Raw genomic sequence first — 26,947 nt, 5'->3', positions numbered from 1 at the left:
AGTCAGACCATTGGCGTTCCAAACAGCTATTCGGAGACCTAGTTGCATAGTTTTTCCAAAAGAATGGACATCATTTTAAACAAACTTTGAGTAAGCTCAAGCTGTTTAGAAAGTAAGGTTTCAATTTTTTCAAGAAGGTTGTTTTCTGAATTTAAATTACTTTGAACACATTGGGCATATGATATATTTGGGTTGGCATACACATTTTCTGTTTGTTTATAATTATTCAGTTGGGGGAAATTATGAGGGGCATGGGAATATGATGGGAAATTGTTTCTTTTATCAGTCATATTAGATTTTTTGGCAAGGTTTTGCACCCCTTGCATCCCTTGTAATTTGCTGGGTGGCTTTGTAAACAATTAATGCATTTGGCAGGCGTATCTTTACTTTTAACGCATTCAGCTGTTGGATGGTCCAGACCACACTTCACACACCTATACGATTTTGTACAATATGATTTGGTATGCCCAAACTCTTGACAGCGATGGCATTGTACAACATCATTTACCTTTTTTGGAGGGTCAACCTTAACAATAGCGTTTCCAAGGTATTTTAAATTAAAGATATTTTTATTGTCATTGCTTGGTTCTAAGTCGACAAAATGCATGCATGAAGGCATATTCGTAAATCTACTTCGTATATTGCTAACGTTCCTAACCTTAAAACCCAACGCTTATATTTCTTTTTTTATTTCATCTATTGGAGTAGAGAAATGTAAGTTTTTTAAAACAATTCTATACGCACGCTCTTGTTTAAGCTGGTACGTATGGTAGTTAATTTCTTTTTCTTTCGTATCTTTTACCAGAGATCTGTATGACTCTATAGATTTTACCATTACTCGAATTTGACCGTCTCGCAAAGCTTTATAACTAAATTCTGAGTTTCGAAAAACTTAATCATACCGCTAATATCTCTAATATTTGGTACAATAATTGGTGGTGGTTTTGGTGTATTCTCTTCTATGTTTTGATTCATTATGTTATTGCTATCCGATTCGTCTTGTAGCCCGGCAAACATGTTGGTGCTGTTGGAATTGCTGCTGATGTTATTGTTGTTAAGTTGGGTTGTTGGAATAGAGTTATAGCTATCTGCTAAGTTTGTATTGTTGTTTGTTTTTGTTCGTTTTTTATCAATAGTGGGAGAGCCTGATTGAGGTCTTTTATTAGTCACAGTTTGCCATTGCATTGTGTTATCACTTTCGCTTCTCAATTCATTAGCAGAACTGACATTTGGCATGCTCACAATTGTCATATTTGTTGAATTATTTAATAACTCAGCATTTAGGTTTGCTGTTTGTGTTAAAAGAGCTCTTGACTCATTATTAATTAATGTTGTTCTCTTCATCGAGTGACCTTGCTCGAAAGGTGAGCACTGGTCACTCATTTATGTATTCACGTGGTCGATTTAATTGATAAAGTTTTATGAATAGAGTTTTACTTTGAAATAAGAGTTATCATTGAAGTAAAAACACAATGAAATTGAAAACAGTTTTCTTTGCAAATTTTTTATTGTTTTATTGTAATTTTTTGTTTTGTGTTTTTTTGTTTAGGAATTACTTTTATTTATTCTCAAAAATAATAAGAAGCCTATTTAGCTTTTCTAATCCACATGTGCACTTGTTCACTCTCTTCACAAGACTGATGTTGTCATATGGCGCAATAACGGTCGACATAGGCGGTTACGTTTTCACCGGCATCATTTTTATAGCAATATGGACCGAAGTTTCCATCTGCATACTAACCAATCCAAACTTTGTTTTTTCTAGTTGCTCTTCGTCCCAAATGTGGCAATTTTGCTTATTTATATAACCATTGACTTGCACAGGTTGTATTTTGTACGCTTTGAATTTGAGATCTAGGCGTAAAATGCGCCTAGTCGGTTCCAGTTGCTGCGAATGGCTTCGAATCGACTTTCCGCGGTCTTCGTGTACTCTCACAGGTACGGCTATTATCTAATAGTGAATGCAGGGTCTCAAGATGAGTGATGGTGTTGTGAATAGGAGTAGTAGGCCTATTGACCATAAGTTGAGCGAAGTACGCGAAACACATTCTTTACAGATCGAGAATTTCGTAATAAAGGTGAATGATTTGTAACCTATGTTCAGACTAAGTCTTTCTATGACGAAATGCTGAACCAAAATAACATGACAGCTTGATTCGACTCACGCGTGATTTGCCAAAAAATGCTATTGTAAATTGTACCTCTGCTTGGATCACCCGTTGTAATCATTCGCCACTTTTGAAAAATTGTTCGAAAAAATGTTATTTTCGACACTAATCAGAACTCCACTTTTCCATCATATTATATTATCAAGACACATAGGCTACGTGTGCGCTGGTACTTACCTACGTATCATTTGGAGAGTAACGAGAGCCTTATTCACACCGCAGGTAGGTATACTGTCACAACTACTGTGGTCAATTGCAGCTAATGAGCTTCTGAAAAAATTCTAAAGGAAAGCACTCTTACTGATAGCCTATGCTGATGACATATATATTTTCCCGTAATTCCTAGGTGAAACATAGGGCGCTGATGACATAGCTATATTAATCACGAGGAAGTTCCTAGATATTATCAGAAGTGTAATGAACAATGCTCTAAGGGTCACACACCGATGGGTTCATGCCAATAACAAGAATGCGGTATTCTTTAGAAGGAAAAATATCTGGACATAGAAACCCAGAAGGTTCAACGAGATTGAGTTAAAAATTAAGAGGCATTCCAAGTACCTGGGAGTAATGGACATGGAGCCGGATGGGCACAAGTAATGACGATACTTGAAGAAATTACAGGAAAGAAATATTAAGTCGCTTTTAAGATTCACAAAAAGCATCAGCTCAAATTTACCTGAATATCTATTTGGCATCACTAAAGAAAAAGAAGTTCGTGGAGAATCTAACGTAACTTCCCGTATTCGACTAAGTTGATCCATATAAACAATCTAGTTGGTTTAGTGGCTATGCGTACTGATGGCAGGGGAAAAACGAAGGCATAATAACAACAGCAATTTAGGTATGCACCTACTACCAAACAAATATCTAGTATATTAAGTCAATCTTAGTTTTTCACATCTTTATATGCTATTATATTTTACTATAATCATATATGTATACATGTGTGTCTGTGTATATAGAAAAAAGTTAACCAAGGTTACACCGAAGCTATAATACTCTACACTTGTGTATTTCTTATGGCAAAATGCGTTCAAAAAGATACGAGTATTTAGCTTGATTTGATTTTGTATGCCATATGCTGTGGTTGTCCGATATGAACAATATTACCGGAGATTGTAATGCTGTCTTGAGCAAAAATCTATACCAAATTTCGTTAAGATTTATCATGAAATAAAAAAGTTTTTGTTACCAGGATTTGATTTTGGTCGATCAATTTGTATGGCAGCTATATGATATAGTAGTGCGATCTGAATAATTTTTTTAGTACTTGCAGAATTTTCTTGAACAATAGTTCATGCCGAATTTATCGAATATATTTTGTAAGACAAAAAAGTTTTTCATACAAGAACTTTATTGTGGTCAGCCACTTTGTATGGTAAGTACTTATCCATGGAGATTGTGTGGCTTGTGTCAGGTGCATGATTATTTATGACACATACTAATCTATTTATCAGTTATCAGTTAAAAATCGCAACAAAGTGTATTGAGTGTACATCCGGCTAAATGCGTTCGCCGGATTAATTGTATATAAGCACATACGTATATAGGAGTGTGAACGAGAACAGTGATAAGACTGTGGCTCTTTAAAATCACATTCGTATATTTTATAACTCCGCGAGATCAAAAACAACGATTGAACGTTATAGTCTTGTATGATTTTGTTCCTAAAACTAATCGGACCTATACGATCTGAACAGACAATTATGAATTGTCACTTCATCAGCTCACTTCAACACCTCTTAGGGACAATAATAATAACAACTAGCAATGTAAAATTTATTTCAGTGAGAAAACGGGATCACGAAATGGGTCCTTATTAAGATCTATTGAGATATATTGCTGAGTCAAATAGTAAAATTTAAATAGACCGATTCTACAAGTTCGAAACTATAAAAGAATATTATTCGTTTACAGGAGTGTAGACCCATCGTTACAGGGAAGACTGTTTAGATCCGATGGCGTATGATTTGCAGCAATTTATTCACCACCGCTTCAAAAGGACTTCACCCAATACGATATCGAACTTTCTGGTCTTCGGTTAGAGATTGCTACACAATAGTCCCACAGTAAGCTCCTTGGTATGGAATTGCGCTCACGAATACAGATTAAATTTAAAAAAAATGAGTAAAGGCGTGAGTAATACAAAGATGTATGTAACTCAAAGAAAAATTGAGGATGTATTTTATTATAGGTTATTACTTAGGTCAACGCAGGATTACTCTTGCCAACAGGTGCTACTTCGGACTGAGTAGGCAATTGAAAAGTAAAGTCCTCTCTCGACGAACAAAAGCCAAACTCTATAAGTCGCTCATAATTCCCGTCCTGCTATATGGTGCAGAGGCTTGGAGGATGTCAACAACGTTGCGAGTTCTCGAGATAAAAGTTCTGCGAAAGATTTATGGTCCTTTGCGCGTTGCCCACGGCGAATATCGCATTCGATGGAACGATGAGCTGTACGAGATATACGACGACATTGACATAGTTCAGCGAATTAAAAGACAGCGGCTACGCTGGCTAGGTCATGTTGTCCGGATGGACGAAAACACTCCAGCTCTGAAAGTATTCGACGCAGTACCCGCCGCGGGAAGCAGAGGAAGAGGAAGACCTCCACTCCGTTGGAAGGACCAAGTGGAGAAGAACCTGGCTTCGCTTGGAATATCCAATTGGCGCCACGTAGCGAAGAGAAGAAACGACTGGCGTGCTGTTGTTGATTCGGCTATAATCGCGTAAGCGGTGTCTACGCCAGTAAAGAAGAAGAAGAAGAGCTTACGATTAATCTAATCTTGAATCTTTGAACTACTCCATACACCTTTGGTTTTAAGGAGGTATAGAGAAGATTGATGCTAGCTGATTGAGAAAGCTATATTATTTATGAGCTTTCCACAACCGAATAAAAAATATTCTATCTCTATTCCAACTTTTGCTTTTAGGTAAAAAATCTACTATAACGTAACATCTGAAACATATTTAAGCCTTCTTTACGATATTCCCACTTTGAATACAGGAATATAATCATATATGTATTTTTTGCGATTAAGTGAGAAATTTAAAAACTAAATAATTTTAAAAATCCAGAAATTTTAAAAGATATATATTTTTAATCAACATTAAAAACTTCATAATAATGCATATATTATAATTTTTAAATAAAATGTATTACGCATTTAATAATATTTGGAGTAGGAGGTAGGGATTCCCAAAAAATATTCAATATTGCTGTTATATTCGCACTGAATCCAATTTATTTCTAGCTTCAACTTAGAGCTGTATTTTTGTATCCTTGCCTTAATCCTGAAGAAGCTTAAGTTAAGCTATCCATTAGTTGTAACCCTGTGAGCTCTTTCGGATTTTCCGAAATGTCATTCGCTGTTTACACTGTTACCAAAAATGTCAAACAAAAATACCAAATATACGGATATATATGGACACTCCGGTCCTTTTCACTTTGTGTGGCATGAATGTGTGTTACAGGTTATTATTTATAAATTAAAAAACCGGAAACTTCGGCAATCAAATTTGAAAAACTAGAGACTTGTGCTCACTTCGGCAGTCACATTTATTCTGATTCTTTTTCTGTTTCAATACAATTTCTTTTGCTTAAAAAACTAAGCCTATGGAGCCTACACAAATGCAAAGTGGAAATAAACAGGTTGTTGTTGATGGTGTCAGGTATGCTGAGATGAGGGTCGATCCACTAACTATTTCCCTCCATAAGATCGAATCGTCCCCGGTTCGATGACCAGCTCTTGTTTTAAGCTACAGTTCAATAGGATGGTTTCATTACTCCATCAACATTGCATTTGTATTGTATTATTTAAAATTCCAACGCCATCAGTAGGTTGTGATGCAGATGTTAACAGTTGCTGTGACAGTGTGCCTTTTTTAATTGGTTTGGCATACAAATGTCCAAATAACAAAATAACAATAACAAAAAGTAGTATTTCATATTTACATTTTTTTATCCTGAACTTAAAATAAAGGTAAATATTCAAGATTAGATGCTTGTGGATTTTATTTTAGTACTAATTTCTTATAATTTTTAGATGTATACTTTTTAATTTCTGGCATATAAGTTGATTATAACATACAAAAAATGTCTAACGTATATTGCTTTTGTGAATATTTTTACCATCTATTAGTACCGGTGTTCCCAAGTCCTTTTCAACAACCTTTTCAATATAAACACTGCTGAACTTGTTTCCCAGTCTTTTATTCCTTTTAAGAAACACCTTTTCGCCAGGCTTATACGTTTTAGTATTTTTGTTTTTATTTAATCTGTCTAACGTTTTTTCCTGTGCAAGTTTCAATTTATTTCTTATCGTTTCTAGTGTTTCTATTGATGAGCTATAGAGTGCTTCAATTGGCTTCAAGTTTGTGACAGAATGGATACTATTATTATATTTATGTGTGGCTAATAACATTAGGTCATTAGTCTCACTTATTTGTTGTTGCTCCTTGATGCAGCGGGCAATTTCCAGCAGTGTCCATTACTCTCGCTATGAAGTGTAGGAATAAAAAACTGTTCTATTGAAAAATTATCCCTAAGAAGACTTTTAAGAAAGATGGAATGGAAAGCTTTTTCATTATCAGATACTATAGTTTTGGTATTTTTAAAAATTAGCAGTATTTCTAGCATTGCATCTTTTATATCAACTGTGGAACGTGAAGCTATTGGCTTAACAATGGCGTATTTAGAAAACTTGTCAATACAAGTTAAAAAATGCTGTTTGGCTGTGATAAAAATATCAATATGGAGTATTTCTCCAGGGTATTTCGGTATGGGGGTTTTTCCAATACCAGGATCAAATGGTTTTCTTTGATATTTGTTTTGCAAACAAATTCTGCAGTTCACAATTAAAGATTTTAGCATTTTTCTCATGTTTGGAAAATAATATTCATTTGAGATTTGTTGAAAATTCTCGTTCAGACATCGATGAGCTCGATTATGTTCCGTAGCGATTGTTTCTAGTTGGTCACTCTTGTTGGTTAAATCAATTGCAAGCTTTTCCGTGTGTATGAATTTAACCCCAGGAAATTGCCTCACTAATTCATTTTGTATTTCTGCCAAAACTTTATGTTCACATTGTAAGCCGTTTGTGACATTTGGATTGATAGCTTCTTTTAGATAACGCATTAGGTTTTCGATGGTGTCAAAACAAATAATATGACGTCGGAGCTTTTGAAATAAAATTTTATTTATTTTGCTAAAATGGTCGGAATTAGATAACACTAACTGATTTTTAAATTGATTTACAGGATATTTAATACATAGTTTTAATGGCATCACTAGAAGACTGTTCGCTATGAACGGTTTCCATCTTCCCTGATTCACTCAAGTTGTGGATGAAATGTCTAGATAGGGCGTCGGCCACTTTATTTTCTTTTCCTGGCTTGTAGTGAAATTTTGGTGAAAACTCTTCCATAAAAGCACGCCATCTTTTCAATTTTGAGTTAGGATTCTTATCAGATACAGCAAAAATAAGGGGCTGGTGATCGGTAAAAATGTTAATATTACTAATACCGTACAAGTAATGGCGCAAATTGTTTAATGCCCATACTATTGCGAGGAGCTCTCGTTCATTTGTAGCATAATTTTGTTCTGTGGCAGACAAAGTACGAGAAATCATAGTGATTGGTCTACCATTTTGTGACAAAACTGCTCCCAACGCACTTGATGAGGCATCTGTGGTAAGTTCGAAAGGTTGGCTATAATCCGGGTGTTGCAGGAGTACATCTTCAGATGCCAATACCCGTTTTATTTTCTCGAATGCTCTTATAGCTTCATGGTCAAGTTCTATGACAACGGCTTTTGATTTATTCGCACCTACATTTCCGTTTTCCCCTCTCAGATATTTTGTGAGCGGCTTCACAATTCTAGCGTAATCTTTCACAAATCTTCGATAATATCCTGATAGCCCAAGGAATGATCGTAGTGCTCGAAGAGTGGTTGGAATTTTATAATTGAGTATATCATTCACTTTTGTTGGGCATGTTTGGATACCATTTCGTGAAACTAAAAATCCCAAAAATTCAACTTCTATTTTAAAAAACTTTGATTTTTCGGACGAAATTCTCATTCCTGCTTTTTCTAAACTTTGTAAAATTATGTTTATGTCAACTAAATGGGATTGTTCGTCAGGAGAGAAAATAATGATGTCATCCATGTAAACGTGGCAACATTTTCCTATGTATTCACGAAGGACATCATCGATAGCTCGCTGGAAAATGCTGGGAGCATTTTTCAGGCCAAATGGCAGACGACAGAACTCGTACTTTCCATTGTTGACACTGAAAGCGGTTTTTTCCCGATCTTCCTCGCATAAAATTATCTGATGAAATCCCGATTTTAAGTCGAGGGTGGTATAATATTTAGATTTGCCTAAGTTTGCCAAAATTACTGACGAGTCAGGAATGGGATATCTGTCTGAAATTGTTTTCTCATTTAGTTTCCTAAAGTCTATCACCATCCGTAATTTTTGCCTACCTTTTTTGTAACCACATGAACAGGCGAGTTATATGGATAGCAAGATTTGCGAATTATTTTATCTTTAAGGAGAGCTAATAATTCTGTGTTTATGAACTCTGCTGCGGAAACAGGATAGGGATAGCTTTTGGTATAAATTGGCTCATTCGTAATCGTACGAATTCTACCCTGTACTTTGGTGTTATAAGGCAGTGCTCTATCTGTATCGGCAAAGGCATTATTATTGCTACTAATCATATCATTGAATTGGTTTCGGATACTATTTGGAACCGAATCCTCTATGGTTATCAAATTTACTTGACTGCAAGAAATATGCTGAAGTTTTACTTGGCCCTTGCGGTAAAATAAGTATCCCCTCTCTATATCAATTATAGCGTTAATTTTTTTCAAAAAATCGTATCCAATGATACCATCAAACGTTTTTAAATTTGTTAGTAAATAAAAAGTAGAGGTAGAATCTCGGACATTTATTAAACATTGTTTATCAATCAGATTGACGCCATTGATTGATTCAAGCTTGAATGTTTTTTCAACCGATTTTCAAGAAAGAATAGTTTTTGACATAATTTTTGGAAGTACCTGTGTCTATTAAAATGCGTAGCTCCTGACCATTTGCCGTTTTTTTCGTAATAAATGGCAGGAGCGAACTTAGTTTAAATGGTTGATTTCGTCTGCAAAATTACTCTCAATATCTGCATGACAGTCATTGGTGTTGTAATCATTTTCCTGATGCTCGCAACCATCATCGTATCCTTGGTTATCCTGATCTCCTTCTATGTAATTATTGATAGAATTGGCTTCTATTTCATGTGGCATATAGTTTACCCTTTGATTAGAGTATGTTTGATCGCGACCACGCTTAAAAACTGTGGGCTGGAAAAGGATTGGATTCTGTTGTGGTCGAGAAGTATTAATGGGAGGATTTGGGTTAGGCAAATGGTTGCTGTCTCGCTTTTGAAGAGCATTGTTGGTGTAAGGATTAGCATGTTGCCGAGTAGAAGGAATACTACGATCGACTTCCATAGGAGTTGGTCTATTGTTGTGATTTGAATAAGTGCGATGATTTAGCTGATTCCTAAAAAAAACTGACGGCCCTGAGATGTAACAGGAATATTCGGCGTCTGCGAATTTCCTACGGCAAATATACATGCAAAATCGTACCTTTTGTGGTTAGTTTCAAGCTCCTGAGCAACTGCAAGCGCAGTTGGAAGGTCCTTTGGCCTGGTGGAAAAGAGTATGTCACATAATGGTCTATGAAGACCCGAAACGAATACACGAAGTGCATTTTCCCTTGCTCTCTCATTGAGAGCAGCGACAACTTCAGAATTACCATTATGGGACATAATTTGCTTATTAATAATTAGTATCAGTTGTTTATCAACTTTATCGTAATAATCAGCAATCGATAGATTGCCTTGCCTCAAAATACTTAATTCATTTTCTAAAACATACAACGGTCTCTTATCCGCGTATGTCTGATCCAACCTTGCAATTATTGCCTTAAAATTAAGAACCGTGTTAAAGGAAGAAAGGGATATATTAGCTGAATCTGTAATTTTATTTCTGAAAATTCCCATAGCGACATAATATTTTTCTGAATGTTCTTTATAATAGCTCATAGCAAAATGAGCTGCAGTGCGCCAAGCGGGATACGCTGAGGCTTCCCCTTTAAATTCTGGGAGAGATTTTATTAAATCCAAACTTAAATTATCTGAACTAACTGTAGGATCAATGCTTACCGGTAAGTAAGTTTCCCCGCTAGGTGGAATTAGCCGGTCAAGAGCTTGAGAAAGGCGGCAAATTTGCTCCGCCAATCCCTGCTTAATTTCTTCATTGCTTTTCTTCACTATTTCTATTACTTGTTCACGCGTAACACTCATTTTTGATCACGTAACTTATAAAACACAATTTTCTTTTTTTAAACCGAAACCGTATGCCCTTTGAAAAGGCACTCCCAAAGCAAGGACTTGGGTGAAAATAATTCAAACTCTTTACAGGACAAATTACTATGGTTTCAGCAATTTTTATAAAGAAACGAAAAAATCAAATTTAAGGAAGGAAGTACTTAGATGCCAAAAAAATTAAATTTATTTTTTAAACTTTCGCTTTGATATTGAAATTTTTCACTAATAATAACACCTAATCACCACAAGAAATAATCTTGAATAATTACTTACAAATATTCTTTATGAAAATTCCTGGGTATGTTGAGATCTGATGATTGAAGCGAGGATCGTTGAGTCTTGCAAATATTCTTTATGAAAATTCTTGGGTTTGTTGAGATCTGATGATTGAAGCGAGGATCGTTGAGTCCTTTAAATTTTATAATTCGTTGATTATTTTATAATTCGTTGATGATTTTTACAATTCGTTGATGATTTTATAATTCGTTGATGGTTTAATAATTCGTTGATGATTTAATAATTTGTTGATGAGGTCCTTAGCCTGCCGGGCTATCCTTCGATTTGAGATTTATCCTTGCTGGAGAATCTGCTTACAATGAAGGATGTTTGCTTTTTACGACAGGCCCCACGTTGGGCGCCAATTAAAAAACCGGAAACTTCGGCAATCAAATTTGAAAAACTAGAGACTTGTGCTCACTTCGGCAGTCACATTTATTCTGATTCTTTTTCTGTTTCAATACAATTTCTTTTGCTTAAAAAACTAAGCCTATCGAGCCTACACAAATGCAAAGTGGAAATAAACAGGTTGTTGTTGATGGTGTCAGGTATGCTTAGATGAGGGTCGATCCACTAACTTATACAAGTACTCTTTTACACTTTTATACGTGTCATATTTTAGTCAGTATGTCCTTGGACCGCAGCAACCACAAGTTTTAAATTGGGGTTATTGGGTTAAGGCTTTTAATAAAAAACGAGAGAAAACATTAACATCGGCTGCACCGAAGCTTATATACCCTTCACAGGTGCATTTCTTTTAGTAACTATGTGTTCAGTTTGTATGGAAGATATATGCTATAGTAATCCAATTTTTTTGGAGATTACTATTATCTTAAGCAGTAATCCATGTAAAATTTCGTGAAAATACCATGTCAAATGCGAAAGTTTTACATACAAGCCCTTGATTCTCATCGTTCGGTTTGTATGGCAGCTATGTGCTAAAGTGAGCCGATCTGAACATTTTCTCCCGATATTACATTATTTCTATGAGCAATAACTCATACTAAATTTGGTGAAGATGTATGGTCAAATGAGGAAGTTTCCCATACAAGCATTTGAGTCCGATTATTCAGTTTGTATGGCAGCTATATGCTATATCTTGTCAAATGCGAAACTTTTCCATACCAGCACTAGATTCCGATCGTTCAGCAGCTACATATATGCTATAATAAGCCGATCTAAACAATTTCTTTGTATATTATATTATTATCTTAGAAAATAACCTGTGCCAACTTTTGTGAAGATACATTGTCAAATGTGAAAGTTTTCCATGCATTTGATTCCGATCGTTCAGTTGGAATGACAGCTATTATTATGGTAGTCCGATATCGGCACTTCCGACAAATGAGCAGCTTCTTGAAGAGAAAATGACGTTTGCAAAATTTCGAAACGATATCTTAAAAACTGAGAGACTAGTTCCTATATATACAGACAGACGAACAGAGGGACAGACAGACTTACGGACATGGCTAAATCGACTCAGCTCGAAATACTGATCATTCATACATACATATATATACTTAAGAGGGTCACTGACGCTTCCTTCTGGGTGTTACAAACTTCGTGGCAAACTTAATATACATAATGCAATAACATAATCCCGAGCTGTTCCGAAAGTAACATCAATATTTTTTTACACAGAGAAAATAGTTTTCCAACTCCTGAACACACCCCGTATAGCTGGCCGTGTGAAAAACATGGCATTTATAGATCTATGCCACACACTTCTAGCGACTATCTTTGTGTTCAGTTGATTGTCATCGCAAATGCAATTTTCACTGGAAACTGAATACGTTTGAACTGAAATGGCAAATCGTTGGAACTTAATGGAATTCTTAGAATCAAGCATTCCGCCCCTTATATTCGATAGCTGCGTCACAATCAATCGGGTTCCATAACAAAATTTCGGCGCACGAAGATTGCGAAACATACTATAATTATTACAGATCTAACTTTGAGACGCAAATGATGCAGCGGCATACCAAGCCTCTCCAATTTAGAAATTCCACTGGATAATTCACGGCTGCGTCTTCATTGTCAAGACGATCGATCGATTTGTATGAGAGCAAACCTCCCGGAATTTGACTTTGAATCTTCCAGTTTAAGTCATTAACATCGGTACTTTTGGCAACTAAATTGCGCGTGCATTCAAGCAATCGTACTTATGATAATTTGGCCAATGTTGAGTGATGAGTTCATCTTTCGTTGAAGTGAATTGAGAATGGGCAGGTGGAATTGATATCAAACCACTGGAGGTACCAACCGGAATTTGCCCATTCCCACTTTTCAGGGAAAAGGATTTAAAATGTTGCACACCATTCTCAATACACAATGACTCAAATGAAATTGAACCGGGTTCATTAATCAACAGCAACCGAAGCTAGAATCAATGGTTGTTTTTCGGGTGGATTGTATAAATTCGTCCTAATGTATTCGTTGAGGACACACCTGGTTGGTATTGCTTTCTGCGTAACTATTTCTTCGACGATGCATTCCATGTATAATATCAAGGCAATTCCCAATTGAACAATATTCTCGCTGACGGATCATGGACGCAAGTTGAGAAAAAACTCGTCAATGTTGTTGTGTTGTGGTGGTGTTTCCGCTCGCTGTACTGCATTCTTTGGGTTGAAATATACTATTTAGCCTTCTCCAAATGAATTGCGAGATGCACAGCTGTCGGAAAACGTTCATGAATTGCAAAGTAAATTTCCTACAAAGCGTGTCATTGCAGTTCACGTACCGACCGTTTCTTTAAGGCCAATAACCGCCATGTTGCTTCCTTTGGTGACGTACTTGCAAACGTATTTGATCGATTTCCGCAAACGAAAAGCTAATATTTTTAGTGATTTACAACGCTCAATTTGACGGGCTTAATGCCAACAGCGAGCATATATTATGCAAAGTTATTAACGCGATTTACCCGAGCTTTAAACTTATTCAATTCAACGACTACATATGTAGTATTTGCATTTCAATTAAATACTTTGCCAGCTCTAAGAAATTTCCACATTCTTAACCAATAGCTTAATCAATTGTGAAATTTCCACACACACTCCTAAGCAAACCGACAAATTTATATCCGTAACGTAGATCATGTTGAAGCTAAACTCTGAACACTTATATATTTATAGATAGCAATAAATCGCTACATATAGCATGTTTGCAGGGTATGTGTGGTTGTGGATGTTTCTACTATAAATACAAATTTAGTTATCTTCATAGATATTTGAAGTTATGGCAATAGTTTGCTGATAAATACAAATACATACACATACATACAGTTATGTTGAAATGCAACCAGGCGTGTACCCTTTGGCTATTTCAGATTTACATCACTTCAACTGCTACGCATACTGATATAAGCTCTCAATTATACCGCTATATGCAATTAAATATATTAATAACCGGTTTTAGGTATGTGCACCATAGATATGAATGGATTGTGCGAGTATTGTATTTGCCTATAATTACTTTGCACATTAAGGCGTCTAATTGGGTTGCAATTAATATCTCTCTGATCAAAATTATGTCCTTGTCAAAGTCTCTGAGGGCCACTGATATAACGGGTGATTTTTTTGAGGTTAGGATTTTCATGCATTAGTATTTGACAGATCACGTGGGATTTCAGACATGGTGTCAAAGAGAAAGATGCTCAGTATGCTTTGACATTTCATCATGAATAGACTTACTAACGAGCAACGCTTGCAAATCATTGAATTTTATTACCAAAATCAGTGTTCGGTTCGAAATGTGTTTATCGACAAATTTTTGTTCAGCGATGAGGCTCATTTCTGGTTGAATGGCTACGTAAATAAGCAAAATTGCCGCATTTGGGGTGAAGAGCAACCAGAAGCCGTTCAAGAACTGCCCATGCATCCCGAAAAATGCACTGTTTGGTGTGGTTTGTACGCTGGTGGAATCATTGGACCGTATTTTTTCAAAGATGCTGTTGGACGCAACGTTACGGTGAATGGCGATCGCTATCGTTCGATGCTAACAAACTTTTTGTTGCCAAAAATGGAAGAACTGAACTTGGTTGACATGTGGTTTCAACAAGATGGCGCTACATGCCACACCGCTCGCGATTCTATGGCCATTTTGAGGGAAAACTTCGGACAACAATTCATCTCAAGAAATGGACCCGTAAGTTGGCCACCAAGATCATGCGATTTAACGCCTTTAGACTATTTTTTGTGGGGCTACGTCAAGTCTAAAGTCTACAGAAATAAGCCAGCAACTATTCCAGCTTTGGAAGACAACATTTCCGAAGAAATTCGGGCTATTCCGGCCGAAATGCTCGAAAAAGTTGCCCAAAATTGGACTTTCCGAATGGACCACCTAAGACGCAGCCGCGGTCAACATTTAAATGAAATTATCTTCAAAAAGTAAATGTCATGAACCAATCTAACGTTTCAAATAAAGAACCGATGAGATTTTGCAAATTTTATGCGTTTTTTTTTTTTAAAAAAGTTATCAAGCTCTTAAAAAATCACCTTTATAATAGACGGGGAAATGGACAATGAATGATGGTCGATGTAAGTGATTTCAAAACTGGCATTATTTTAATTTTTATGTGGATATAATGTAATACAAAAGTGTAGATTGGCATTAGGATGAGCCAAAAACTCATTGTCCAATTTATAGTTTTATATTAACCTTTCTAAGAGAAAAAATATTCCTTCAAAACATTGTTTTATTATTTCCACCCTTCAAAGCATTCAAATACACGAATTTTTTTAATTGAAAAAAAGAGTTAGTCTAAGGTAGTGTTTGTCGAAAATTTTCCGTGGTGGTAAAAGGATATATTTTAAAAAGTTTTAACTAACCGGTTCAAAATGTATGTAAAGTATTTTTGATGAAAAAACATGTATCTAATTTATGGGCTTAAATGAAGCTTTATAAAGAGAAAATATATCGTTGAAAATCATATTCTGATTATTTTTACGCGTCAAAGCTTTTAATTATGTGTGTGGATTTTTGTATTGAAAAATTAGGTTTTAAAAAAAATTTTATAGTCTACAAGAATCTTTAACATAAGCCCAGTACCGTATATTTGATAAAAAAGTATATATATAACTTACGGGCTATATATACCTGAAAACCATGTTTGGATTATTTTCAATTTCAAAACTTATAAATATGCGAATTTTTGGATTGATTGTTTTTTTGGTAAATTGTATGCTCTACAAGAAAATTGTGAATTTCAATAACTCAGTGCCAAATTTAAAATAAACGTACAAATTCATTCTTGCGAGGATAGTTTTTTCTAGGTATATATAGGGTTTATCCGGAAAGTAATAGGACTGATTTTCATCTGCCGCGACTGTACTTCGGAGCGTGCGTACACCGACTGGATTTGGTAGAGGGCGTTCCTAGCTAACAACAAGCGGCTGGTCAGTTGTCTCGGAGCACCTGGAGAGTCAGGACAAATATTTTCGAGCTACGTGTTTCTGTGAGTATTGCAAGGCGAAAATACAGCGTTCCTTATAGCAGAGGTATCTGATTAAATTATGTATGAAACTTGGTAAATCTGCGACAGAGACGTTTGATCAAGCAGGCTGACTCAGATGTTGCTTAAGCAAGAAGTGGCATGTTTTGGTGGCACCAGGCCACTTTGGAGGGCCGGAAGAGGTCGCTATTGAATGAGCAAATCCAAAGTGAAAATGATGCTCATTGTCTTTTTGACATCAAAGGCAACGTCCACCATGTATTTGATCCCCCTGGACAAACCGTCAACGCCTAGTTTTACGTGGAAGTCTTCAAGAGACTCAAACGAAAGGCTCATCGGAGCCAATAAAGTATCACAGACCCCACGACAACGCCCCGGCTCACACCGCCTTTCTTGTGAACCAAGGCCGACATCCCAACGCTTCCGCAACCGCCCTACAGCCCAGATGTTGCCAACCCGGGCTTGTTTTGTTTCCTTGCCTGGAAAGGACGCTGAAAGGGGACCAAAACAGCATGTATCTCAGCTCACAATGCTATTCGCGCTGGCAGCGCTGCATCGACGCAGAAGGAAACTATTTTGAAAGTTTTTAAAGAATTATAACGATTGGTTCAATACATTTTTTTAAATCGACTCTGTCCTATTATTTTTCGGACAAACTCTGTAGTAGGTTCATGTAAACAATAGAATTAACTCTTTTTAGTTCATCCTAGTATACATAACGTTATATACATATTTCATTATTGTAGAATACATTTCACCTACAGGTGGCTTTCTTGATGAGTTTGTTAGCAAAAGATCACTCATTGTCTCGCATACTTTTTGGCTGTGCTGCTTTTGAGTGATGATTTCAATTTAAATTATTAAATAATTATCTGAAATTAAAATCTTTTAGTATCAGAATTTACCAGCAATATAGCGATAAATGCATTATTATTATGCAAATTTGTGGCGCTTTGAAAATATGTTCGAACATGTCAAAGACTTCAACCCGAAAACCAAAAAAAAAAATTAGTTATGAATTGAAGTAATTATGATAATTATTTTAAACTTATATTAAAATATAATTTTTCATTAATTAGCACACATCTCTTTGCAACTCTGGTAGACTGGACATTTAACCGAACATTTTATTCAACTTGAAAAAATCAAAGCCAAAGAAATATCTTAAGATGTAAATCGTCAAACAGAGGAGCAGAGTCTAAACAATTTTATGTATACATATACCCATGGCGGTTTTAGAGGGAGGAAATGGGGCAGCCCGACAAAACTTTCAACTGAGTTTGCTGCTTCCAGAAAAAATATGGGCTTTTAAAATCAAAGACCTGGAAAACTGTATTGACTTCTTGATAGACAGATCCAAAGGCCTTTTGGATAATGACAACATCATGCGACCTTTGAAGCTCAAACCTGAACTTGATCACTGGCAGTGTCATTGGAGGCAAAGGCAAAACTCACAAAACAACGACCACTGTATTGGACACCTAGAAGAACTGCGATGTAGACCTATATCCCATAATTCATAGTTTTCTTCGCATATTCTGTACACTTCCGACGAATGAAAGCTCTGAACGCTCTTTTTCGACATTCCGTCGTATGATAACGTGGCTGTGGACAAATATACTTCAAAATAGATTGATCGTCCTGCATATTCTATGTATAACTCATACACTAACCAACATATTCGTCATATGATTTGTTAAAAAAACGAAAATCATTATAAGTAGTATATGGGAGTTGGAGTAGCATCGACCAGATTTTATCTATTCACTATTATCATGCCACATACTAGACAAACTTTCTCTGGGTTTCATTAAGGTACCTCACATATAACCACCAATTATATGGAGTAAAGTTAGCCAGAAGTTTGAAAACCTGATATTAGTTATATTGGGGTTAGGCCAAGTCTTTTATCTTTTTTAGACAGAAAGATACACAGTTATAAGGAAAACATGTTCTGTACTTTTCACAACGATAACTCAAATATTGGCCGATATAACCAGCATAAAGTCACCTGGAAGTCAAAAATCTTTAAATTAGGTGTATGCGTGCTCTGGAAGTATTGACTCGATTCAAGCCATTTTTTAATACGCAAAAATACTATTGCTAGAGAAAGTTTTTGTCTGAATTTCAATTGTACTATATATCTCATTTATTGACCAATATTTTCGGTCAAATGTCAACTATATTCGGTATCAAAGGGTTTTAACGGTTTTGGTTGGATTTTCGCAATTTTTGGTCACTAGGTGTCATTCTTTAAGATTATTATTAGGTCAAAGTTGTATCCCGTTATATTTATTACTTATGGGAGGGCCACACCCTTACTTTTAAAAACTTTTTGCCTAAAGGTGTCTCTTGCTACTACTGTGCCAAATTGGAGCTTTATATCTTAATGAAGTTCTCAGTTAAGGCACTATATACATTGTGTAGGTTTTCGGTTAATTGCCTTTTGTGGATTGGATTACATTCATAAATTTATACGCGATTTTGTTTTACTAAGAAACGCGCATACCAAGATTCATCAAGATATCTAAATTTTTACTCAAATTACAGTATGCTCGGACGGACGGAAAGACAGATAGACAGTCATTCTTAGGATTTCAACGCTTCTCATCATCCTGATCCTTTATATATGTATATAACATTATTTTGTTAGCATAAATATTAGTTAAACAAGAGTTCGCATAAAGAATATACTGTCAATAGACATCCTTGCCAATCGTTAATTGCTACTTTTTTCAAAAAAAAATTATATCTTTGAACTTTTGACACACGGATATTCTCGGCAAAAATGCGACTATTGCCATCTTAATCTTATAATGCATTCAATATTATGTGCCTATGGTAAAAAAACAAATAAGATTCCAGTATAGGGCTTCCAGTTATGGTCGATCTAAAGCAACCAAATCAAAATCCTAATTTTTTTACTAGAAGAATCTTTCCATAGTTAATTAAAGTTTGAAAATGACCAAAACTCATTCACACTGTTAAACGACGCACGTGAAGCTTACTAATTTGAGCAGTTCCGATATTAAACACTAATCTACATAAGCAAGCAAAACTAGAAACTCTCAGCAACTAGAAGGAAAATCATTGACAACTATATAAATTCAAATGTTGAAAAATTTTGTTAATCATAAATAGTTGATAATATTATATTCCACATCTGAACTGAAACTTTCAATTAGGATCGCTTAGGATATGGGCTGCACTTATACATCATGGAAAGGCATCAGTTTGTCTTGTGTCACACAAAAAAAAAACTCAGAAAAATACATAAAGCTTCGAATAAAGTGTTAGTGCATTTGGTGAACAATGTTGGGGAGAAATGTGAACTTTTCAACATGATAACGCATCAATTCATAGATCACGTCTACTCGAGGATTTTTGGAAAGCAAAATAATTGATGTAATAGAATGGTTGACAGTAAGTCCGGTCCAAATTCCCATCGATAATCTACGGGGCATTCTATTCATGAAAGAATATTCCAATAGAACACAGTACTAAACATTATTGGAATTGAAAACAGCAATCGAAACGAATGCAAAACGAATATACATATACCAATGAACTGAAACAGAATTACTTGCCTCAATTTTGTCTTTTATACTCTTTCAACCAGTTGCTACAGAGTATTATAGTTTTTTTCACCTACAACCGTTAGTAGCCGTATCACCTAAAACTAAGCGAGTCAAATATAGGATTATATATATAACTGATCAGGATGACAAGAAGAGTTGAAATAAAATTGAGATATCTCGATGAAACTTGATGGTATGCGGGTTCGTTAGTAAAAGAGCGCAACAGACCACCACCACGCCCACAAATCGCCATTAACCAAAAACATATGTGACAATTTATAACTAAGCACTAAATTAAGATATGAAGCTGATAATTGGTACCGCCTTCTAACAAGTTTAATTCACATATGTATATCCTAATTCACTTAAACTACAACAACTAAATTCGCTGAGTGCAAAACTTATAAGAATTTTTATCAACAATGTGAAAATAGATGAAATCGGAGTATAACCCATCTCACTACTCATTTAACGGTACTGTTAAAAACTACTAAAAGCGTGATAAACCAATAACTAAATACGCCCGAGGCATTAAATTTTACCACCGAAATGGTATAAGCTTTATGGGAGCCGATGTGAAAACTGGGCGATGGGCGTAACACCGCCCACTCTTTGGTGAAATCCCATATCTCAGGACCCCATTCACCGATTTCGACAAAATTTAGTACGTTGCATTATTTCACGTTGTGAAAATTGATGAAATTCTAGCCCCTATATATGTAACTAATATTAAAGACCCGTGAAAGGAGAATCGACACACACCACCTCTTCGTCGATTTCAAAGCTGCTTTCGACAGCACGAAAAGGGCCTGCCTTTATGCCGCGATGTCTGAATTTGGTATCCCCGCAAAACTAATACGGGTGCGTAAACTGACGTTCAGCAACACCGAAAGCTCCGTCAGGATCGGAAAGGACCTCTCCGAGCCGTTCGATACCAAACGAGGTTTCAGACAAGGCGACTCCCTATCGTGCGACTTCTTCAATCTGCTGCTGGAGAAAATTATTAGAGCTGCAGAACTGAATCGAGCAGGTACAATCCTTCTTAAGAGTGTACAGCTGCTGGCGTATGCCGATGATATTGATATCATCGGTCTCAACACCCGCGCCGTTAGTTCTGCTTTCTCCAGACTGAACAAGGAAGCAACGCAACTGGGTCTGGCAGTGAACGAGGGCAAGACGAAATATCTCCTGTCATCAAACAAACAGTCGTCGCACTCGCGACTTGGCCCCCACGTCACTGTTGACAGTCATAACTTTGAAGTTGTAGATAATTTCGTCTATTTAGGAACCAGCGTTAACACCACCAACAATGTCAGCCTGGAAATCCAACGCAGGATTACTCTTGCCAACAGGTGCTACTTCGGACTGAGTAGACAATTGAAAAGTAAAGTCCTCTCTCGACGAACAAAAGCCAAACTCTATAAGACGCTCATAATTCCCGTCCTGCTATATGGTGCAGAGGCTTGGACGATGACAACAACCGATGAGTCGATGCTAGCTGCCAACAGACTAAACAAACAAAGTCTTTTATTGCTGACCACAACGTATGAACAGCTGCGGTTCCAGTTTCTGTAATTCATAGAATTAAGATATCATAGGTAGATGTTAGTTCAACTTTTGGTTAAGCCATAAAATTATATTCTGAATAAAGTCAGTTAGTCTTTAGCAGCCAAACCATCAAGTTTCAATTTATTTCAAATGTATATTTTGAATAAGCAAACATAAAAACGCAAATGGTGCAAAGGGACTAATTCAACTGGCGCCCAACGCAGTACAAAAGGACATAGAATCCTGGAAAAAAGTACACCATCCCTCCTACAAAAGGACATGGAATTCTGGAAAAAGGACACAATGCCGAAACTCTTAGTGTAAGAATTATAATTAGTAAAACAGTGAAAAACTTGTTCAAAAAGCTTGTTAACAAAAGTGAATAGTTATTATTAAACGTTTTATCATAAAAAAAGGTGAAATAAGTTCAAAATGAACGAAACACAAATTAGGGAACTACATATTTGAAGCCTTTGCAAGTAAAGTTACGCAATCGGTACAAGCAAACATAAATGAGATAACGGAAAGAGTGAGCAAGTTAGAAATACTCGTAACAAATGAAGTAAAAGAATACGAATCAATTTCCGTAGTTAGTGGTGTGACTTACGAAGAGCCTTTAGCCATTGTCAAAACATTACCTGAATTTAACGGGGACGACACACGTTATGTTTCGTGGAGGCAAGCGGCATTTGCCGCACACAAACTATTTGCGCCCTACACAGAGGTAGCTCTAAATATTATCAAGCCGTTGCAATTGTAAGAAACAAAGTTGTAGGTCGTGTTGATGCCACGTTGGCCTCCTTTAACACGGTATTAAATTTTGAAGCTATTATAGCCAGACTTGACTTCTCGTTCGCAGATAAGCGACCAATTTACCTAATAGAACAGGAGTTATCGACTTTAAGACAAGGCCCCTCCAGTGTCACCAAATTTTATGAGGAGGTAGAGGTAAACAAAATAATTATGTCTCACGAGGGAAATTCCGAACTAATTACATCACTTAACGACAAATACCGTAGTGACGCGCTTCGTGTTTTTATATCTGGGTTGAATAAACCATTATGTAATATCTTGTTTTCTTCAAAACCAAGTAACCTGCTTGGTGCGCTGGCATTAGCCCAAAAACTTGTGTCAAATAATGCCCGATATGCTTTCGCAAACGCTTTTGAAAACTCCCAACACAAGATACAAAGATACAATTACTCTCCGTACTACCAAAGTGCATCTAATACAACGAATCAGGGAAATAATAAAAATCAAACCCCTGTGCCAATGGAGGTTGACCCAAGCACTTCCCGTTTTGTAAGGAGAACACCGGGTAATACTTCTTTCCAAAACGCCAAGGCAGTAAATAACTACAATAGAAGCAGATCAAATGTTTTTAACGGTTTAGGGGAAAGCCCAACACAGTTTAAAAACAGGCCTGCCGATGGTACACAGCAAGTACCCAACAAAATGCAAAGCATTAACCACGTCGAAACAGACGAATGCAATTTTTTAGATTAGAATCGCGGCTGCCATATATAGAAAAGCGCTTAAATGGCAAGCTGCTTAGATTTCTCTTGGACACAGGTAGTGCCAAGAATTATATTAAGAAGGTAACATTTTTAAAAGGGATTAAAAAGATTGGGAAACCGTTTATCTTAAAAACAGTAAACAGTAAATTGATCATAGATCAAAAATGTCTAATAAACGTGTCCCACAATTACTCGTACTTTTATATATTACCCGAACTTCAATCGTTCGATGGTATTATAGGGTACGATTTTCTTAAACAAATAGGTGGAATTATTGATACAAAAAACGAAAGACTTACTTTTAACAACGGCATAGAACCGTTCAAATTTAGAAGTCTCGCGGAGGTGAATCAATTGGAGATAGGGCATTACCTGCCTTCATATGTAAAGTCCAGGTTTTACGAAATATTAAGTAAAAATGAGAAAGTTTTTGCGGACCCAAACGTCAAATTAACATACAATACAAATGTAATAGCTACTATAAGCACATCGACGGACAACCCGTTTATAGTAAAAGCTATCCTTACCCAATGGCGGTAAGTGATTTTATTAATAAAGAGATTAATGAATTATTAAGAAACAGAATCATCCAACCTTCCAAGTCGCCCTATAATAACCCTGTATGGATAGTGGACAAGAAGGGTATAGATGACAACGGCCAAAAAATGAAAGGACTGGTCATAGATTTTAGGAAATTAAATAACATAACAGCCAATGACAAATATCCCATACCGGATATCTCAGTAATCTTATCGAATTTAGGCAAGGCCAAGTTTTTCACTACGCTAGACCTCAAAGCGGGTTTCCACCAAATTCTACTGCACGAAAAATATAGGAAAAAAACAGCTTTTAACATCAATAATGGAAAATACGAATTTTGTCGCATGCCATTCGGCCTCAAAAATGCGCCAAGTATTTTCCAATGAAGCATAGATGATGTGTTAAGATCCAAAATAGGGAAAACATGTCATTTCTATGTCGACGATATAATAATATATTCGGAAAATGAAAACGAACAACTAAAACATTTGCAAGAAATTTTAACTTTACTAAATAAAGCAAACATGAAGGTAAATTTAGAAAAATCGAAGTTTTTTAGAGAAGAAACGGAATTTTTAGGATTCATTGTATCAAAAGATGGGCTTAAAACTTCACCCGATAAGGTGAAAGCTATCCTTCAGTACAAAGATCCGAAAACTGTTCGAAGTCTCCGAGCGCTTTTGGGTCAGACAGGATACTATAGAAGATTCATTAAGGGGTACGCTGACGTAGCAAAACCTCTCACAAAATTCCTGAGGGGTGTAAATGGCAATGTAAGCGCAAACCAGTCGAAGAAAATACCCGTTGAATTAGATATAGAAGGACGAAAGGCATTTGAGAATCTAAAAGAAATTCTTACGTCCGAAGAAGTAATATTTCTCTACCCAGATTTCAATAAGCCCTTTGATCTGACGACTGATGCGTCATCTCAGGCTATTGATGCGGTCTTATCACAAAATAAACGCCAAATCACATTCATTTCAAGAACACTGTCTAAAACAGAAGTCAACTATGCAGTAAATGAAAAGGAATTACTGGCTATAGTGTGGGCTATAAAAAATTTAAGAAATTACTTATATGGATGCAAAGGACTCAATATTTTTACCGATCACCAACCTCTTACATTTACAATGTCAGACAAAAATCCAAATACAAAAATAAAAAGATAGAGAGCTTTTATGGAAGAGTTCGCCCCAACATTTTTTTATAAACCTGGCAATTTAAATATTGTAGCAGACGCTCTGTCAAGGCAACACTTAAATCACCTAACTGAGTCCTGTTCCCATTCCGAAATTTCTTTAACAAATACAATTAGAATAATACAAACTCCCTTAAATAGTTTTAGGAACCAATTAATAATAAGTAAACGCGATAGTAACAGTAAAAAGACAAAAATTTTGTTCCAGAAACACATTCGACATGAGATAAACTTTACGGATGAACAAAATCTTATAAAATTACTAAAAGAAACAATTAATCCTGATGTAGTTAATGTACTTCACTGCGAAGAAATTGATCTCGGAGAGATACAACAAATACTATTAAAGAACTTTTCAAGTATTAAATTCGTGTACACTCGGAAAATTGTGATTGATGTAACTAACAAAGACGATCAAGAAGAAATTTTAGTTACTGAACACAACAGGGCACACAGAAATGCAAAAGAAAATTATAAGCAAATAACAGAAGATTATTTTTTCCCAAACATTAGGAAAAGGTTAAACGAGCTCATTAAGTCATGCAAGACCTGTTTACTCTCAAAATATAATAGGAAACCAGACAGACAAAAAATTGAAGAAACTCCTATTCCAACTTATCCAGGAGAAATTTTACATATAGATATTTACTCAACGGCAAAGAATTCGTTCTTGACATGTGTCGATAAATTTTCCAAATTCGCAGTAGTAAAAAAATTAGAAACACGCACAATTATTGATATAAAAGTAGGCATTATGGAAATATTAAACATATTCCCTAAAACGAAGATTATAGTGTGTGACAACGAGCCAGCACTTAAGTCAGAAACAATTAAAAATTACATTAAAAATAACCATAATATACAGCAATATGAGGTCCCACCTTACCATAGCAAGTCAAACGGTCAGGTGGAGCGATTCCATAGTACACTCACAGAAATTGGTAGATGCATAAAAAACGAAGGGAACTCAAGTGATGTCGTGGAAATAATCTTATTAGCAACCATTAAATATAACAATTCAATTCATTCGGTCACAGACTATAAGCCACTAGATACATATAATTTATGGGAAAGAAATATCACATAAGGATATAGAGGAAAAACTTAGGAAAAAACAGGCAAATGATTTAATATTTTATAATAAAAAAAAACTAAATATAAAACATATAAAAACGGAGATATTGTCTACGTTAAAGTAAATAAACGGCTAGGAAATAAGTTATCAAATATTTACGTAGAGAAAGTAGTTCAGGAGGATTTAGGTACAACTGTTAAAATAAGCGGAAAAAAAGTTCATAAAAACAATATTCGTTAATTTCAGGTTCTGGCTTACAATTGCTTCGACAAAGTTAATAGACTCCTCTAGGTCGTTCTATATACCTTTAGAGGATGGAGAAGTCGCAAATTAAAATAACACAAAATTTCTCATACACAAAACGGAGCCAAATAATTTTGTAAAAATGGCCTATGAAAATCCCCACATAGCAGAACGTTTCTCATATCCAGAACTACAGAAAACAATAGAAATAGAGTCGCAACAAGTAATAAGACTAGTAAATATGTTGACTTTACATCATAGGTATTCACGCAGTATAAATTTACTAGGATCGGCACTTAACTTTGTCGCCGGTACACCGGATTTTTATGATTTCAATGAAGTAAAAATAAAAACGGAGGCACTAATAGAATCCAATAACGATCAGTTAATAATAAATGCAGAAGTCACTAACAAAATCAATCAGATAACGGAAAGAATAAATGAACTAAAAAATGATAATGGAATAACAAAAGAGGATAACATTTTTGAACTTATTTCACATAGATATAATATTATCATATTAGAATTAGAAAATATTATTTATTCAATAATGTTAATTAAAATGGATGTAGTTAACCCACTTTTATTAACAGACAATGAACTAATAGATATAAATGCAAGCTTAAAAGATAAAATTAGCATAACAAGTATAATAAGTAATAATAAACTTGAGGTAATGCAGAATAACGAAACGATATACTTCATAATACAGTATCCCATAGTAAATGATTTTTATCAGAAATTTCTTATTGAGCCTGTAATTCGAAAAGAAAAGATACTACAGTTAGACTACAGAGCCGTTGGAAAGAGAGGAGGTCACTTTAAATTATTAAAAACTAGCTGACCCCGCAGCCGCTTTCCTGCGTGAAATTACATATGTGTATCCATCATTTCCAGTTTGCATTTCCGAAAGAAAAGCACGTGGATAGTGTTTCGTGCATTTATTGCAAGTGGGATT

The sequence above is a fragment of the Bactrocera dorsalis genome, chromosome 3 (assembly GCF_023373825.1).
Source record: "Bactrocera dorsalis isolate Fly_Bdor chromosome 3, ASM2337382v1, whole genome shotgun sequence".
NCBI classification, from domain to species: Eukaryota; Metazoa; Arthropoda; class Insecta; order Diptera; family Tephritidae; genus Bactrocera; species Bactrocera dorsalis.
This window is presented reverse-complemented; position numbering follows the sequence as displayed.